Genomic DNA, 19,304 nt, shown 5'->3' on the forward strand with positions numbered 1-19,304 from the left:
ATATAATATTGAATTATGTCTCAATATCTTTTTTATTTAAGATACATATAAAGACTAAAACAAACAAGAATAGTAAAATATATTTTTTCTAAAGGGATATTTTAATATTTTAAAATTATAATATAAAATTTTAAACATAATTAAACAACCTTAATTTTAAAGGAGCATTTTATTATTTCCAAAGTTAATTTTAAAAGGCTATTTTAATATCATAAAAATTAAACATAAGAGTATTTTAATGTTTTTAATATTATTTTAAATTTTTAATTCCTAATACAGTTAAATAATATGAATTGGTTCTTTTAAAATTACTTTAGTATTGTGTTTTTATAAAATTAATTACAAGGGTATTTTAGTTTTTATTTAAAGTTTAAATTTATAATTTTTAATATAATTAAAAAATATTTATTTTCAAAGAGTATTTTAATCTTTATTCCAAAAGGATATTTTAAATTTTTTTAAGATTAATTATATTTTAATATTAAATTAATATTTTTAATTTTTAATGCAATCAAAGAATTTTAAATAATTCTATAAGTGTAATTTAGTATTTTAAAATTAATATGTAAAATATATTTTAGTATTTTAAAGAGTAAATAGTTAAATTAATTTCTGAAAGACCACTCTTTCTCTAATTTGGTTTTTGAAGAATTTTTTAATCAAATTCGTCTTTTAAAGATTTTAAATTAATCATGTTAGTCATTTCGTCACTTTCATTATTAATGGTATCAGAGTTTGTTGACGTAGTACGTTAAATAACATAACAACACACACATATTAGTTCTAATTCACTGCAACATTTTGGGTCTATGGTCACGGTTTTTTACCGTGACAAAAAAAATTATGGTCACGGTTTTTTAAAAAAGGGTGACCATAGAGTACCTATGGTCACGGTTTTTAAAAAATGGTGGCCTAAAAGTCTCTATGGTCACGGTTTATGGGGGTGACCAAAAAGGGTCTATAGTCATATTTTTTTAAAAAAGGGTGACCTAAAGGGGTATATAGTCACGATTTTTTGGGGTGATCTCAAGGGGTCTATGGTCACGGTTTTGGGGGTGACCTTAAATGGTCTATGGTCATGATTTTTTAAAAAAGAGTGACCTAAAAGGGTCTAATGGTCACGGTTTTGGGGGTGACCTAACGGGGTCTATAGTCACAATTTTGGGGGTGAACTAAACTGGTCTATGGTCACGGTTTTTCACCGTGACCAAAAGTCATCTATGGGCACGATTTTGAGAGGTGACCTAAAAGAGTCTATGGTCATGGTTTTATGAAAGGGTGACCTAAAGGGTTCTATGGTCACGATTTTTTGGGGTGATCTAAAGGAGTCTATGGTCACGGTTTTGGGGGGTGACCTTAAATGGTCTATGGTCACGATTTTTTAAAAAAGGGTGACCTAAAAGGGTCTATGGTGGGGTGACCTAAAAGGGTCTATGGTCACGTTTTTAAGGGGTGACCAAAAGGAGTCTATAATCACGGTTTTACGAAATGGTGACCTAAAATGATCTATGGTCATGGTTTTGGAGAGTGACTTAAAGATACCTATGGTCACGATTTTAAGGGGTGACCATAGAGTACAATTTTTCAATTTTTTTTAAACCCCTTACTCGTCGTTCTCCCCGTAGGAGAAAAGGGTGAAGATATTCCTTGGTGCCGAAATCCCCATTCCTTCTCTGTCAGCCACGCACCCTCCTCCCCGTCACGCACAGCGCCACCTCTGGTCGTGCTCCAGCCCCTCTCGTCTGCTTATTAGTCACTAGCTTCTTCCTCGTGGCCGTCAAAGCGTTGCCTGTCGCCAGCCCCTCTCCTCTGCTCATCAGTTGCTAGCATGGTTCTGAAAACCAGATCAAACCGACTAGTCGAACCGGTCCAATCGTAAACCGATAGATTTTATGTTTCGGTTCTTTAGGTAAAACCGTTGATTCAAAAACCAGATGAAAATCGCTAAACCAGTCGGTCAGACTGAACCGAGACCCGACCGGTTCAAATGAAACGACGCTGTATCGCTTAGAGAACATTCAGAAAGCATGCGAGTGCCCCCTAGCGCTAGAGCCTCCTTTCTCCCTTCTCCTTCTTTCTCCCCAGTCTCCAAAGAAAAACGGAAGCCTGAGTCTCTACCACCACCACGTTGGTCGCGCTCAATCCTAGCCTCCATTGTCGCTGCTATTCTTCTCATTATCGCCGTCACTATGGTCCGGTCGTCTCTCCACAGTCCAACTGGTCGCCTCCAACCCCTTTGTACACTCACGAATCACAAGCATAGTTATCGAAACCGAACCGGCAATCGACCTGGTGAAGTTATTGGGTCACTGGGTTAGTGGTTGAACCGATGGGTCAGTGGTCGAACCGTTTAACTCGGTAATAATTAAATAAATATATAAAATTATAATATAATATTTATTGAAAAATAAAAATTAGGGTTTAATATTTCATATTATTTAAATTTAAATAAATTATATATAAATTTCATTAGCTTATTACTTTAATATGATATATATATATATATAAATTAGCCTTTAATTTAATAGGTCTAATCTAAAAAAAAGTTACATATAAATAAAATTAATCTTAGACATATGAATTAGTGTATAGTTGTAGACTTAGAGCATTCTCATGTGAACTTTCTTATTATATATATTATTATTAGCCTATATTTACCAAAGAAGAATGATTGGCTTAATGGCAAAGGAGCACAAGGTGCTTCTACTGTGATTCAGCATGCCCGCCAGTGCACCGTGGAGACGCGCGGTTCATTCGCCCGGTTCGCGTTGACCCGTCCGGTTTTCAACGGGTTTGACCACCGTTGACCGGATTAATTGCAGAAGCGGTTTGCATTGTAAGCCGAACCGGCCAGACCACCGGTTTATCAGTTTTTTGGTCGAACTGGTCGGTCTGGTACGATCCAGTTTTGATAACTATGATCACAAGCAGGGACGGATTTATGCATAAGTCAGTGGGGGCAACTGCCCCCAGTCAAATTTTAAATAATAAAGAGTAATTCTTAGTGAAATGTCAAGATTGCCTCCATTATATAATGACTTTTTCCCCCGCCCCAAATCCCTAAACTGTTCTGCTTCTCCCTTTCTCTCCAATTTCAAATCCCTAATTACTCCAGCCTCTGCCCTCCAACCTCCAAGCCCCAGAAGGTCAGAATTACTGCCGCCAGATCGCTACTCGGCTACTTCGCATTTCTGCCGCTCCGGGGCTCCGCCAGTGTGGGCTGTGTGGCAGTGTCACTAGCTCCCCTGTTAGGCTGTCACTCCGCGTTTCTGCTCCCTGCGACTCCGCGGCTCCGCGACTCCTTGTATCGCCGCGATTCTCCCACGTGGCTCTGTCACCGTCCTTCGTCGGTTTCTCTTTGCATCGCCGCCATGACGCGTCTAGTGGTTCTCACTTCTTAGGTTCTACCTTCTTTTCCGTCACTGCTTCTAATTTGTGTGGATCTGCCGCTGCGTTCCTCTTCTGCGATCCTTCCTTTGACACTCAGCAATTCAGCATCTGATTCTGCGGTTCTGCCTTCTTCTTCAACAAACATCAATTTCTTCTGGATTTCTGGAGTTCTGGTTGACTGGTTCTTCTATTTTAGTCTACAATCCTCTTCTCTGTTGTCGTTGGCGCCACACCGCTACTGGGTCATCCTCCTGGAGTTTAGTTTGTCTCTTGGTACATGATTGGGAACCCAAATCAACCTATCAACTTATCAAGAGTGGTAAACAACAAAAATTTCTCAATCCTGTAACCAATTAATTATAGCATATGTATATTATAAATAAAGAAGCTTTTGGGGTGGGAAATGGCTGAATGGGGATTTAGAATAAAGGAATGGTTTGTGATTGAATAAGAATCAATAGTTAAGAATCAATAGCTTTTAGGTCAGGTGGTATTGTGTATTACTTGTGTTGGTTTACAGAGGTGAATACTGAATTACTTCTTTGTATAACTTGTCTGAATCCAAGACACTCATTTCTTGCATTTGATAAGGAGAAGTTGATCCAGTTAGCTCAATTCTATCCATTAGAATTTTCTTCTACTCAACTTTTGGCACTTGATAGTCAACTTGAGAATTTCATATTAGATGTGCATTCTGATGGTCAATTCTCAAACTTAAATGGGATTGGTGCTCTCCCCAAATAGGTCCCCAAGGAATTCATCGTCGGACAGATTTGTTCCCAACAAAATTTAACTAAAATTTTGTCCTTGACGCTTTTAGTTATACACCAGATACGTCCCTATGGCAGTTTGACCTTGTCAGGACGTCCTACGTGGAGGTTAACAGGCTGACGTGTTAGGTTAACTGCCACGTGTCACTTTCAGGACAATTTGGTCCCCATCCAAGTTGGACAAAACGACGTCGTATTGGATCATGAGGCGAACATCGTTTCGTGGAGGACAAATTCGTCCCCACCATGGAAGGCAGAGTTGCGAAACGACAACGTCTTAAATGGGGGACCTATCTGACCTGTTCGAGGGGACCTATCTGCCTGATGATTATGCTTCTGTAGGGACCTATTTGTCTGATAACCTAATGTTTGGAGACCTATCTAACCTATAATTGGTGACATTACCCTCAAATAAATTCATTGTCTTTTTTTGTTTCATTGAAAATACAAAGCTGATGTATCTGGACCTGGTAGCTTGCAAAATTCTAATCCTCCTTCTCATGACACTCAAATTGAAGATTTTCCTTCACATGTCACAAAAGAATGTCTCAGGCAATCCCAAAGTATGCTAATTTTGAATGACTTAATGCGTATGTTGAAATCTGTATGAAACATCCTCATAATAATTTTGTTTATTCCAGGCTCAGCAACCTTTTAGACATCCAAGGCAAATAGTAATCCGGCCCAAGGCTCAGAAGAGTGTTAGTGTTGAGACCATGGCAGCTGCAACCAGTGGCATCTAGATTGTTCAAACCAAAAGCAATGTGTTTCTTTTATACTATTTCACCACAATTAATTTCATGCATATCCATCTAAATATAATGAGACATTTCAATCTAACAATTTGATAATCAACACAATTTAAAATTTGCCTAAACAATCACTATATACATACAAAACACAACTACAGCTACCAATGTCCCCAATTATTATACCCCTAAACAAAGCAAAAACAGTATGCTTCTTCACAAGTTGGCTATCCTCATTCTTCTTCAACAACAGATCTTCTGATTGCTTCACTCTCTCCTCCAAGTCATCGTTCAACATACGCATTAAGTCATTCAAAATTAGCATACTTTTGGCTTGCCTGAGATATTTTTTTGTGACATGTGAAGGAGAATCTTCACTTTGAGTGTCATGAGAGGGAGGATTAAAATTTTGCAAGCTACCAGGTCCAGATACATCAGCTTGTGTTTTCAATGAAACTAAAAAAAGACAATGAATATATTTGAGGGTAATGTCACCAATTATAGGTTAGATAGGTCCCCAAACATTAGGTTATCACACAAATAGGTCCCTATAAAAGCATAATGATCAGGCAGATAAGTCCCCTCAAACAGACAGATAAGTCCCTCATTTAAAACGTTGCCGTTTCGCAACTCTGTCTTTCATGGTGGGGACGAATTTGTCCTCTACGAAACAACGTCGTTCGCCTCATGATCCAATACGACGTGGTTTTGTCCATCTTGGATTGGGACTAAATTGTCCTGGAGGTGACACGTGGCAGTTAACCTGATACGTCAGTCCGTTAATCTCCACGTAGGACGTCTTGACCGGGTCAAACTGCCATAGGGACGTATCTGGTGTATAACTAAAAATGTCAGGGAAAAAATTTTAGTTAAATTTTGTTAGGGACAAATATGTCCGACAGTAAATTTCTTGGGGGACCTATTTGGGGTATTACTCCAGAAATCGGTTGAGACTCGAAAAAATATTGTTTATCCATTAGTGTTTTTTCTTTTGAAGTTAGCTTTAGTTTGGCCTGTAGCAACTACATCAGTTGAAAGAACTTTTTCTCCTATTTCATAAAGAGTCGGCTTCGCAACCGTATGAGAGATGAATTTTTAAATGATTGTTTAGTGACATATATAAAAAGAGAGATATTTAATTGTATTGACAACGAAAAGATTATTCAATCTTTTCAAAATATAAAACCCAAAAAATGAAATTTTAAATTATTTACTATTGTAAATTATTTTATTGTTTTAATTTGTTAGTTAAATAATTTGAGGAATAACCATATTTTATAATACAAGAGTATAATTATAAAATTATTATTATACTCTTCAAGAAGAAAACCCAAAGGTCCACCTTTTCTTCCTCCTCATTTCTCATATCGTGTCATTCTTTCGTTTTTGCACTTTCTCCGCACTCTGAATTTTGCAACTCGCATTCAAATTCGTACCTTTTGTTTTTTGAAAAAAGGAAATAAAATAATACATCTCTGTAGATTGTGAGTGCTGGGAAAAATTGGTTAGGTGGAAAAATTAGAAATTATAAGTTTTTTTTTTTTTTAATCAAAATTAGGAATTCAAAGATTTAGCATTGACTATCTACTTGTGCATTTTTTTCACTCTTTTCTTTTGGGAATTATAGAGGCTCTGCGGACAAGTAAGAGGGAAATGGCGGTTGCAACAAGAGGTAATTACTTGGTTGGATGCTTATTCAATATTTTGCTGTTTATTTCGACTTGTATATTCTGCTGCATTTGTACTAAATTTCTTGAATAGATATTAGAGAGTTAACTTGCTTTGGTATGTGGTACTGGTAAGCAGTTGTGTTTTCACTTCAATGTGGAATCTTCCCTTTACCATTTCTGTTTCTTTTCTCCCTGGAATAAACTAATTGTTTCTTAAGATTGTTAAAGTGCACTGCAAAAACTTCATAAATAGAAATAATTAACAGAGTCCCAAAGTAGACATACTATTTATGCATTTAGCTGTCAAGAAAGTCACGATTGGTGTCTTTTCTTCTTTCCTTCAATATCTGAAAAGAATAATGAATATCGTGTGCGTTTTCATAATTAACTGGGGACAGAATGTGATGGGTAATAATAGTTACAACCAAATAGTTAGAGCGTGAAATGTGTTGCTGAAATCTTTTTTGCTGAAAGTAATTTGTTACTTAGTTAATTTGTTACAACCAAATAATGGGGCTTTGCAAGATTGAAATTCATAGTTTGATTGTGAAGAAAGGAAACCAGAAGTAGAAAGGAGAAGACTTAATAATAAATAAACAGAAGATAAAAACTTAGAAACGAATTGACAAGGAGATAATAGAGTCTGATAGCTGCATAAATAATAAAGGGTAAACACGATCTAAAACAAAGAAAATGCAGTCCTAATATTAATTCAAAGCAAACCCAACATGAAGCATGAAATAAACCAAAGGAGAGAAAACATAGCCATATCGATCTCATAGAAGATATTAAACTATTAATTTAAATTCTTAAGATGGTAGAAGCATCAGGCTAACTAGCTAAGAAATGCTCGTGAGAACCATCTGGGATCCATGGATGCCTTAAGTAGCTTTAAGCCATGTACGTAACACATTAAAGGTTATATTACAAAGTTGGAATAGGCTACGTTTAAATGAGATGACGGTAAGAGTTGAGATACCTTAGTAATGCCCTATACTTATCTAAATTTTTTTTGGTTAATGTAATCACATAGAAATTTTACGTCTAATATATCTTCATCGCCATCGCCGTCGCCTGATGAGGATCCCAGAACCAGGACGAACAATCTCGCGTGCTCCATGCCTCCCTCACTCATGTTGTTCGTACTCTCTCTTCCTTCTTTCATTTCATTAATTCATTTATGTTACGAATTAATTGAGTGAGAAATTGCGGTGGTTCTAATTTTGCAGATAAAGTTGGGATGGACTGAAGCTGCGCTAATTGCAGGAGCAAAGGATGTTGGACTCTCCCCTTCCATCGTTGGGTTCTTTGCCGAGGAAGGAAGTCGCTCTGGTTGAGGTACTCCATTATTTACTATTTTATCATTATGATTACATTAACCGTTACTGTTAAATGTTGTCACGATTGGTTGCCTGAAATTGCTTCACACCTTAAATTCGAAACAGGATTGTGCTTAGATAATACTGTTTTTAAGCTGCTTCACAGTATTTTTAATTATAATAAACATGGCCTCAAGCTCTTAGTATCCAGGTCTGCCAATGTAAAATAAATTTAAACTTATTCCTTGCACTTAATTTACTAGTGTGTAATTAGACTTCCAAACAAAGAAGTCTTTTCTCTTGGATTGTATTGCCTGAACATTTAATTTCATGTCAGTTCTTTAATTTCATGTTTAGTATTAATTACATCTAAATGACGTTCTCCCTATTGTTTGGTAGTTTATTGTGGAGCACTTCTGAACTAGAAGTAGTTCTCTTTATGTCTAATGTGACTTTAGCTTAGTTATACTAATTTATGTCTAATGTAACTTTGCTTTGCATGTTAATGAAGCAGGTGCTGAGCTTTCATATGGTAAAGTGGCTGAAACCAAGGTTCTAAAAATCGGACCGGTCATCAAACTGCTTTAGTTACTGGTTCACTGGTTTACTGGTCCAATCAGTCTAATCGGTGATTCAACCGAAAAAACCGTTTTAAAATAGAATAATAAATAAATTATAAATATGCAAGTATTAAGTTGAGGGTATAAGGTAGTATGAAGCTTTTCTAATAGAGTGGTGAATTACTCTCTTAGGATTTTTCTTTTTTTATATTAAATGCAAAATTGCCAGATGAAAGCATGATACCAAGCAAGTACAATTCCTCATTAGTACACAAAATGTTAAAAGAAATATCTGACAAGAATAGGAAGAATATCAAATGAATTATCATAAATCCAACTAAAAAATAAACATAGTACTCGGATAAATAAATTTGATAACGTTATTAATAACAAAGTTGGTAGTGGACTAGTGCTAGAAAGGCTTTACCAAATGAAGGTGCATGCAGGCTTTTAGAGACAATAGACTTGGATTTGTGCAGTAGCATTTTGGATGAGTTGTTTTGAAGACCATTTGGTAAAACTAAGCTTTGAATAGGTACAATACAGGCTTCACCAAATGCTCATAACACACAGAAAGACAGTTTCTCAAGATACATAAATAAGTGCTCATCCTCTGAAAATAATCATTTGAATCGGTATAACGCAGGAAAAAATGACCATAAGTCCCTTTACCTAAGTCAAAATAAACAACCATATCTGAACTCAATAATCAGCATTCAGTACCAAACATTACAAAACATTAACCAATAATCACACTAAATTTATAACCAGCAATTACAAAACAGCAACAAACATGAGTACATTATAAAACATTTCAAAACAGTGATGACACTAAACCTGCATAGTAAATAATCTCAACGACAATGATCACCAATATCCAGCAAATAAACAATAAATACACAACAACAATTTAGCAAATAAACAAGAACAAGACCTAAATAGAAAATCCAACAAATTAAGTCGCAGTAACCTAACAATTTGACAAATTAAAACAATAGCAGCACAACAATTTACCAAATTATCAACTTAACAAATTCAAAAACAGAAAATCACAACAAAACAAAAAAAATTAAAAGTAACAGAAGAACACAAGAACAATTAGCAAATTAACAAGCTCACAATAACAGTTAAAAAATTTACCAGAAGAACACTAATGCAAGTGGAATCATCATGCTAATATATTTTCTGCAAAGATGCTATTTGTACAGCTAAAATTTCCTAATTACTATGATCCAATTATTTTAATTTCACATGCAATCAACTTAGTAAGTTTCTAAAAGCTAGAAATTATAAAACCAACCAGAAATATGGTTAAAGCATTTCATCAAACATGTTGAGTGCGGTAAAATTAAAACGCAATAAGAGAATTCAATGCTTAATTTCAATGTGATAGAGAAGAGAACATAACTATTGTAACTTTAATTTAGTCTATGAAAAAATCCAAACCACTACCAAATCAAATAATTACTTATTGTAATAGAAATCAGAAGTTGCAGAGTTTGAAGAAGAGTATTGGTGTTGTGTGAGTGTATTGTCTGGTGGCGGGTTTAGGAAACACACGACGGGGACAACAGAGAGCAGTTCGACGGCTGAGTGGAGGCGCGGGTTGGTCGCAGAGTTTGAAGCAGAGCAACGTGGCTTCCAGACGAACGCGAACTCGAACGGTGAACAGCGAGTGAACGCGAACGGTGAACGCCGAGCGAACGCGAACGTGAACGGCAAACAAACGGCGACGGAAGCGCGGCTGAGCAGACAAAGACGACGGACGCCGAGCTCGAGGAAGCAACCGCGATCGGTGACAGCGAACAGGGGTTGAAGACTTTGAGCACGAGAGAAGCTAGATGACGGATGGCGAACTTTGAGTGCGACGGACGGCGGCAGTATGCCACTCCTTGTGGCGGTGGTGTAGGCTTACAGTGCTAGGGTTTTGTGATTGCGTTTGTGTGATTTCTCTGACTGAAAGAAAGAAAGGGAGAACGGGAGAAAGAAACGAAGGAGCTACCCTCTTTTGTGTAAACCGGCCGGGTTTCGGTTTGGTCTGACCGACCGGTTCTCGTCCGGTTCAATGGTTTTTTGATTAGCGGTTTTATATGCCTGACCAGACCATTAATATTGCCGGTTCGCGGTTAAATCAGTCCGACCGGTCGATCCGGTCCGATTTTCAGAACATTGGCTGAAACAAAAGTTCTCGAGCGTTGAGAAGGAAGAATAGCAATACCAGAAACAATCTATCTTGGCAGAGTCTAAATTGTATTGCTCTCACGCCTATGGAACAATTCTGTTAATAGTGTCTACTTAGTGTTAGTGTATATATCACTATATAAAACTGAGATTGAGACAAGTGTATTCACTCAACTATATTTATATGTTAGTTGGTTACTTTAATCACAATTTATCTTAATTGTTGATTATCATTTTTCATTTTTAGATTTATTTTTTGATTACCATCATTTTGGAATGTGATTATGTTTTAAAAAAAATTAATTCTCATAAAACAAAATAGGTTACGGTCACGGTAAAAACTGTGACAATAGATAAGACTATGGACTACGGTCACGGTTTTAAGGTGGGGTGACCATAGATAAGTTATGGTCACCGTAAAAACCGTGACTATAGTAAAAACCGTGACCATAGATAAGGTTATGGTCACTGTTTTAAGGAAGGGTGACCATAAATAATACTATAGTCACGATTTTAATGTGGGGTGACCACAGAGGCTATCGTCACGGTAAAAACCGTGACTATAGATAAGGCTATGGTCACGGTTTTAATGTGGGGGTGACCATAGAGGTTATGGTCAAGGTGAAAACCATGACCATAAATTAGGCTATGGTCACAGTTTTTATGCGTGACCATAGATTAACCTATAGTCACGGTAAAAAAATATGGTCTAAAGTACCAGAATATGAACACTACAACCGTGACCATAGAAACAGTGACCATAGATAAAAAAAACCGTGACCATAGGTCTATGGCTATGGCAGAATAGGCCACGGTGGAAAAACCGTGATCATAGGTCAAAAACCGTGACCATAGACCTATGGTCACCCTTTTCACTAGCTAAACCTTTTTTTTGTAGTGATTGACTATTAACATTATTAGTTAATGAAATTAGATTAAATGAACCCCAAATTGAGAAATTCCAATACCTCAAGTTCTCCCCTCAATTAAACTTTGATTTGATCAATTTTCATAAATTTATAATGTTAATAGTCAATTAAGACTCTTAGGTTGCGTTGGATTTTGAAAACAGGACAAGACAAGACACTGAGAACTAGACAGAAATGACAGAAACACAAATTGATGTTCTTGTATTTTGTTTGGTGATAAACTAGAACAAATTATGAAAGAGTAATTTATTATTAATTTTATTATTCAAAAAATTTAGGAAAAAAATAATAATAAGAGTTATAATTAGTAAAAATTAATAAGAATAATGAAAGAAAAAAGTAAAAAATAAGTTGTATCTCTTATTAGTGTCTCTGTGTCTTTCCTGATTAGATAAACACAAAATACACTAATTCGGTGTCTCTTAACACAATGTCTTTGTTCATGTTTCATATGTCAAATACGATTTTGTGTCTCTTTGTTTCTGTCTCAATGTCTCGTGGCTGTAAACAAACGCATCCTGGCTCCGTTTGTTTAGTGTATAGCATGAGACATGGACACAGAGACATGAACTATATAGACATAGTTACAAAATATACGTATACATATCAAACTTTAAAAAATCAATAATACCCTCATCATCTATCTTTATCACCATCACCACTATCTATATTTTTTCAACAGTTACACTGATTCTTTTCTTTCATCTCTATTCATAAAAAAAATCCAAATAACAAAAATTCTAATAATTTCAACAACAAATTTAATACATATCTTTCTAATTAAACAGCAAGTAATTAATTGGCATGATTCCCATTTTGAATCCCTTGCGTCAATTTTAAGTTGTTGAAGCGACTATGAACAAGTGGAATATCAAATTAAGAAATTAATTGGAGGTGAGATATTTCAACAACATAGAAGCCAACGGAAAAAATTGTTCATAGCATTCAGACAATAATTTTTTTTTTCTAAAAATAGCACAGATTAATAATAAAACTTTATTTTAGGAAAAAATTCAGAAAGGGGCAAATAGAAGGATGAACAGAGATGAAGATGGAGGCACGATGGGTCGATGATAGAGGCTCGCCTGCGACATGGCAGAGACACAAGTCGCAGATCTGGAGATTTGAAAGAAGAAAGAAGACACAAACCCAATCTGGATGGAGAGTATGAGGAGGAAGTGAGGCCGTAGCAATGACAGTGGCAGAGACACTTCAGTAAGAGGAGGTTGGTTGATCATGAAGAAAGAAGAAATAGAAGTTCAAATGGGGAGAAGAAGGGAGGGGAGAAGAGATTCTGTTTGGTTGGCCATGAAGAGAGAAGAAACGGAAGTTGAAATGGAGAGGAGAAGGGAGGGTAAAATTATCAAAATAATTAGTGTCTCAACATTAATTTTGTGTCTCAACTTATTAGAGGTACAGTGAATACATGTAATTTATGTCAATTTGTGTACCAGCGTGTCTTTTAAAATTGTGTGCCTTAACAATCAAACAGAGTCTCTGTCTTGTGTAGACACACCCACTAACCAAACACAACCTAGATGTATGTTGTGGTGTCACTTAACGTGTCACATTAGCAAATTTTTTACCCATTAACAAAGAAAATGACGAAAGGACTACCATGAATAATTTAAATCTTTAAAGAATGAGCTCCATTAATAAAAAATTTTTGAGGAACAATTTGAAAACAAGTGATCTTTTAGAGACTAATTTGATCATTTACTCGTACTTTAAATATGAATTACAAGGACATTTTTTGTTTTTATTTTTTGTTTTTAAACTAATGCTACAAGAATCTTTTAGTCTCTTAAAATAGAATCTACTAAAAAGACTTTAAATTTTTCTTAAGGTTTAACTTTGTTTGAGTTATAAAGAAGGTATTTTGTTTTTTTGTTTTTAAATGAACTAAAAGTGTAATTAAGGTTTTTTTTCTTAAATCAAATTTTAATTTTCAATTTCTAATACAATCAAACAAAATGAATTAATTTTATAATGACATTATTTTAGATTTATTTTTTAAAAAATTAACGGTAAAAATTTGTTGTTCCGACTTATAATCTGAAATCATGGTGGGTTTTGAATATGGACGTGAGATCCAAACACTTAAAGTTAAGGGGTCTAACTTATTTGTCGAGACGGTAGTTATTTCCGACCCGTGTGGGCGACGTCATGTAGATTGAACTTCTCCTTATTGAGTTGACTTAGATGTAGTTTATTCTGTGGTTTATACAGTCTTTATTCAGTGTGTAGACTAGACCCATGTTTAATGGGTGTATGTATGAATAATTGCTTTGTTCTTTTTAAAATTATTACGAGAGAATTTTAATTTTTAGAGTTCACATTTACTATGTTTAATACAATTAAATAAATTTTATTTTAAAAGCGTATTTTAGTGTTTTTGAAATTAATGATAAAAAATAATTATTTTTAAATGAATTTAGTGGGTATTTTAGTCTTTTTGTAATTAAATTCAAATTTTAATTTGTAATATAATAAAAAAAACTTAAACATAAAGGAGCATTTTAATCCATTTAATATTAATCCTAGAATACTAACTTTTAATAATATTAAAAAAAGCTTTAATCCTTTTGAAAAATTAAAGTATAATTATACCAAAAAATTCAAATAATATGCTATTTTCACATTTTAGACATGTGCTTTGTTGTTTTTATTCACGTTTGATTATTTTTATCATAATTTTAAAATTGTTGGTGATATTTTTATTATTTTTGTCATTTAAAATTATTTTTGTTGACACTTAGATTCTTAAAAATATTTTTAGTAATTTATTTTTATTTTTTTACTTTTTGGTGACATAGCTTGCTTTTTATTAGATAGACTAATTTGTTTATAATTTTTTACAAGAAATTATAGATTATATTTTGATTATCCAAATTTTTTTAATTGATTAAGAGACAAATTTATATATTTTCAGTTTAAAAAATGAATTTATATAATTTTTTTATGTTTTTTTTTTCTTAAGTAAAAAACATTTACATGTCTTTTGATAAACTATGTTTCATCCATGTAAATGTTTTTTACTTAAGAAAAAAAAATCCAACTCAATTTTATCTCAAACAAACCCAATAATGTCCATTTTCATTGCATAAAGGCATAATGAAAACTATGCATAAAAATTTGCAAAGTTCACTCTAAGATAGTCTATTAGCCATAACCACTCTTGCAAAGCTACTCTCTCATTAAAAACAAAAGTTGAAAACTGCGGGTACCTACAATACATGTGTTATTAGAACAAAGTTCTGAAACTTAACTGGTCATCGAACCGCTTTAAATATTAATTTATGGTTCAATTAGTTCGACCGTAATTCAACCGAAAACCCGTTTTTAATAAAATAATACATAAAATATAGATACACACACTAAAACATAATTATAATCTAATATTAACCTTAAAATATTATCCAAAATAAAGATATTACATAAACCACATTGTTATGATCTCTTTCAAATACAAACTCAAAAGTCAAATTAAAAAAAAAAAAACCATAAAATGTCATATGATAAACTATTCAAAATTCTTCACATTCCTACACCACACAGTAATGAAAAATCACAGTTCACGGATTAACTAACAACAATGACAGTTAAAAAAAATACCTAGAAGAGAGCAGACTGAGCAGTGAGCATATAAGGGGACAGGACACGACTGAAAGGGTTGACGCGACTAAAGGGAAGGAGCGTGGTGGAACAGAGCTGGCGCCGACGGAATAGTACTGCGTGAGGAAGACAAGAGGCGAGACCAGTTGCAGCAGCGACGATGGCTGTGCGATGGAGGCAGCTTCCAGAAGTTGCAATGGCGACCAGGGCAGTGACTGGATGGAAGTGAGTGAGTGAGGGAGTGAGAGAGGAGATCGATGAGAGGAAGGAGATGGAGAATGCACTACAAGAAAATGAAGTATTTGTAACAAAAATTAGTGACTGTTACATAATAACAATATTTTGTAACAACAATACATTTTGTTACAAATTATGTTGGCTTTTGTAATGAATCAGTATTTTGTTGTAAAATTTTATAATGTTTTGTGACAAAAGATGAAGTTGTTACAAAAGTTCGAAATATTTTGTAGTAAAATATTCATTTGTTTCAAAAGCTACAATTAATTTGTAACAAAAGATTTTTTTGTAATTAAAAAAATCTATTTTATTATATAAAAATCAGATGTCTGTACTTAATGATAAAGTTGACGTGGCATGCTTCGGGGAGTGTTTCCCGATCTAATTGTTTTAACTCATTCAATACAATTTATTGCACTGACTTAATTATATCAACTAATTAATTTGATTAGATATTTAAATATTTCTTTTCTTAATATAATTTATTATAATTTATATTACTTAATTAATTATACTACATTAATTATAATTCGTTATATTAGTGAATTATTCTTTTCATTTTTAAAGTCTAAAATAAAATAAATAAATTGTTATTTATTCTAATTAAATTTATTTATATACTATATATGAATTAACGTCTATTCTATTATATAAAAATCGGATTTCTACACTTAATGATGGAGCTAACGTTGCATGCTTCTGAGAGTGTTTCTCGGTTTATTTCTTTTAACTCATTAAATACAATTTATTATGATATTAATTATATCAACTAATTGATTTGATTATATATTTAAATATTACATAATTATTATAATTTATATCAATTTGTTTTAATAGTATTTCCTAATTTATTTCTTTTAATATTCTGGTAGTATTTTTTAATTTATTAAATCAAATTAGGTATAAATTATGTATATTAATTAATTAATTTGATTAAATTATTAAAAATAAATCTATAAATAAAATAAGCAATTGAGATATTTTTAACTAATAATTAAATCAAATTAAATTATATGTATTAAGTCAAATTCAAATCATGTGAATTAAATAATAAACTAAAATATGACAATTTCTTGCTTATTCAAATTAAATGCAATAAATACAAATTAATTTTGTTAGATAATCATGATTTTCTGGTCTTCTATATATAGACGGCCAAACAAAATGATAATAATCATCATTTTTATCGCTCTTGCTATTTCAACTATTCTTTTCTTCTTTTTTTTTCTTTATGTAAAATTTCTTTTATGGATAAATAAGAAGGTATGGATAAATAGTGTTTCGTTAATTGTTTGTTTATAACTCGAAAATGTCTCAATTTAGGCATTACCATTGCTGATGGAATTGGACGACAATGTGCTCGGCATACTTGCGGCTTAAGAAATCAGGTCATGTGTTCGAGGTGCATCGATGCAAACTTTTGGAGCTGCCGACTGCCGCTGAATTCATCGTATAACGGGAGCAAATTATGATATAGTGAAAAAAAGTTTATACATGCTATTCTTCTATATGTATCCCTCTATTTTTACAATTCACATCTTTATATATTAGATTCTTTTTTACATTATTTAAATTTGATATTTTTTTCTATTTTTATGCTTCTAACAATTTCTATATTTTATTTTAGGTTAACTTTATGGTTCAAATATAATCATTTATGTCATTATTGAATGTTATAAAATTGACCTGATATTAACAATAAATAATTCGAAAAAAGTGTTTTTTTGGAACAATTCACCTAAATTTAAATTGTTACGTTAAACAGACGATGATAAATATTTTTGTATTAAATCTCTTATAAAAGAAACTTATAGAAATTTTATGTTATATGATATAATTTGATTATATATATTTTTTTATCTTCAATCTAAATTATTTGAATTGGCATACTATTTATTTTTAAATTTAATTAAATATCTAAGTATCTTACAATTTAATATAATTTAATTTATATAAATACATGACTTTTAATATTTATGTAATAAATTCTAGAAATATTTTTGCAAGTTATAATTTTTTATCTGTATATTTAACTTTTAATAATATTTTTTATTTATTAATATATTATTTCTATTATTTGAGTATCAATCATGCATTAGGAGTTTTTCATTGTATAAGTTACTTCGAGAAAAAAATGATAAAATTTGATTTATAAAAATTTAAACTTGAGTGTTTACTATGATTAAGCTCAAATTTTAATTTATTTTTTATATTATATAAATATTAAATTCTTTGATTAAACACTTATTTGTTTATGATAGGATATTATATATAACTTTTATATTGGCAATTAAATTTTAATTGCTACACAAAAATAATATATTTTAGGAAATTGTACATTTTTTGTTATTTTAAAAATCATTATATATTTTTAAAATTATTTAATTATGTTTATTCTTTTAAAAGGATTGCTATTATTAGAGAACAACTAATATTTATAATAGTTTAAAATTGAAAAAATATAAAATATAAAATATTAATATTCTGAATTTTTGAGGTATAAATTTTAAAATAAATATATATGATTATGATTAATGGTTATAATTGGAGTTTTTATTTTATTTTAATTTTTTTCAGAATATGTTTGCCTTATTTAAGTTTTATTTTTGTATTGATTGCTTTTTTTGGTAAAATATCAATTAAAATTTATACCTTGAATAAAATAGTTACGTGTCTAAAAAAAATGAACAAAAAAATATTTTTATTTTTAGTAAAAATTTATGTCGCTTTAGCTTTTTTTTCTACATCACATCTTATATTTTTACTATATTTATAAGAGAGTTTTTATTCAAATTAAGAAAATATTTTAGTTATTTTTCTTTCTTTTAGTTTTAAATATTATTTACTAATACAATAAAAAAATAAAAATAACAATAATTACTCACATAATTAAAATAGATATCTTAATATATACATGATCCTATGTATACTAAGAATTATTATTATAATAAATAAGTATTTATTTTTTATAATTACTATTTATAAAATTTATTACATAATTTTCTCATCTTAATATCAATATTTAATGAATATAAGATACAAAATATTATTTATATTATTTAACATACAAAACAAATATCTTAAGTCATCATGTAGAACAAGAAGTCTAATAGTGCAAATACTTACTTATTTATTTATTCTATTTATTTATTCTATTATATAAAAATTGGATTTCTGCACTTAATAATGGAACTGACGTAGCATGCTCCAGAGAGTGTTTCTCGATTTAATTATTTTAACTCATTCAATACAATTTATTACAATAACTTAATTATATCAACTAATTGATTTGATTGAATATTTAAATATTAATATAATTTATTATAATTTATATTACTTAATCAATTAGACTACGTTAATTGTAATTTATTATATCAGTGAATTGATTTTTTCATTTATGAAATCTAAAATAAAATAAATAATTTATTATTTATTCTAATTAAATTCATTAAATTAGATGACGCATAGCAACGCACACGGCGGCGGAGCAGACACGACAACAGTAGTAATTGGGTAGGTGGAATTACGGTGACGAGATGAAAGTTGTATGCTCTTCTCTATTGTATTTAAAAGCAAGTCAAGCAATATTTTACTCTCCTGGGTTTTTTGGAATGAGGTCACATAATGAGGTCACAGAATTGAGGGCAAAGAAAGTTAGGTGACTATTTGGTTTTTCAAGGCTTTTTTTTTTCCAGATTTCTAAATTCCTAAAAGAGTACCGTGTTAAAGATTGTATATCCTTCATTTCTTTCTTATTTTTTTTAAATGTAGATGAATATAAAATATATTAAGAATTATCTACGAGAAAGTTAAATTAAGTTAGACAAATATTATTATTATTATTATTATTATTATTATTATTATTAAATAAATTAAAAAAATCA

General features: G+C 31.7%; 1 long non-coding RNA gene across 2 annotated transcripts; it reads left to right on the forward strand.

Annotated features, from left to right (window-relative positions):
* Nucleotides 1-6,278: 6,278 nt before the first annotated feature.
* LOC110263189 (uncharacterized) lies at nucleotides 6,279-10,410 on the forward strand. 2 transcript variants are annotated; one of them, XR_002348376.2, is made up of 4 exons: nucleotides 6,279-6,581; nucleotides 7,613-7,717; nucleotides 7,809-7,917; nucleotides 8,413-10,410. It is a non-coding gene; the product is annotated as an uncharacterized LOC110263189 (long non-coding RNA). The 2 variants fall into 2 exon arrangements; XR_015886110.1 differs by having other exon boundaries at nucleotides 6,279-7,717.
* The last annotated feature ends 8,894 nt before the right edge of the window (nucleotides 10,411-19,304 follow it).

This window comes from Arachis ipaensis, chromosome B6 (genome assembly GCF_059453495.1).
Source record: "Arachis ipaensis isolate K30076 ecotype BB chromosome B6, ASM5945349v1, whole genome shotgun sequence".
NCBI classification, from domain to species: Eukaryota; Viridiplantae; Streptophyta; class Magnoliopsida; order Fabales; family Fabaceae; genus Arachis; species Arachis ipaensis.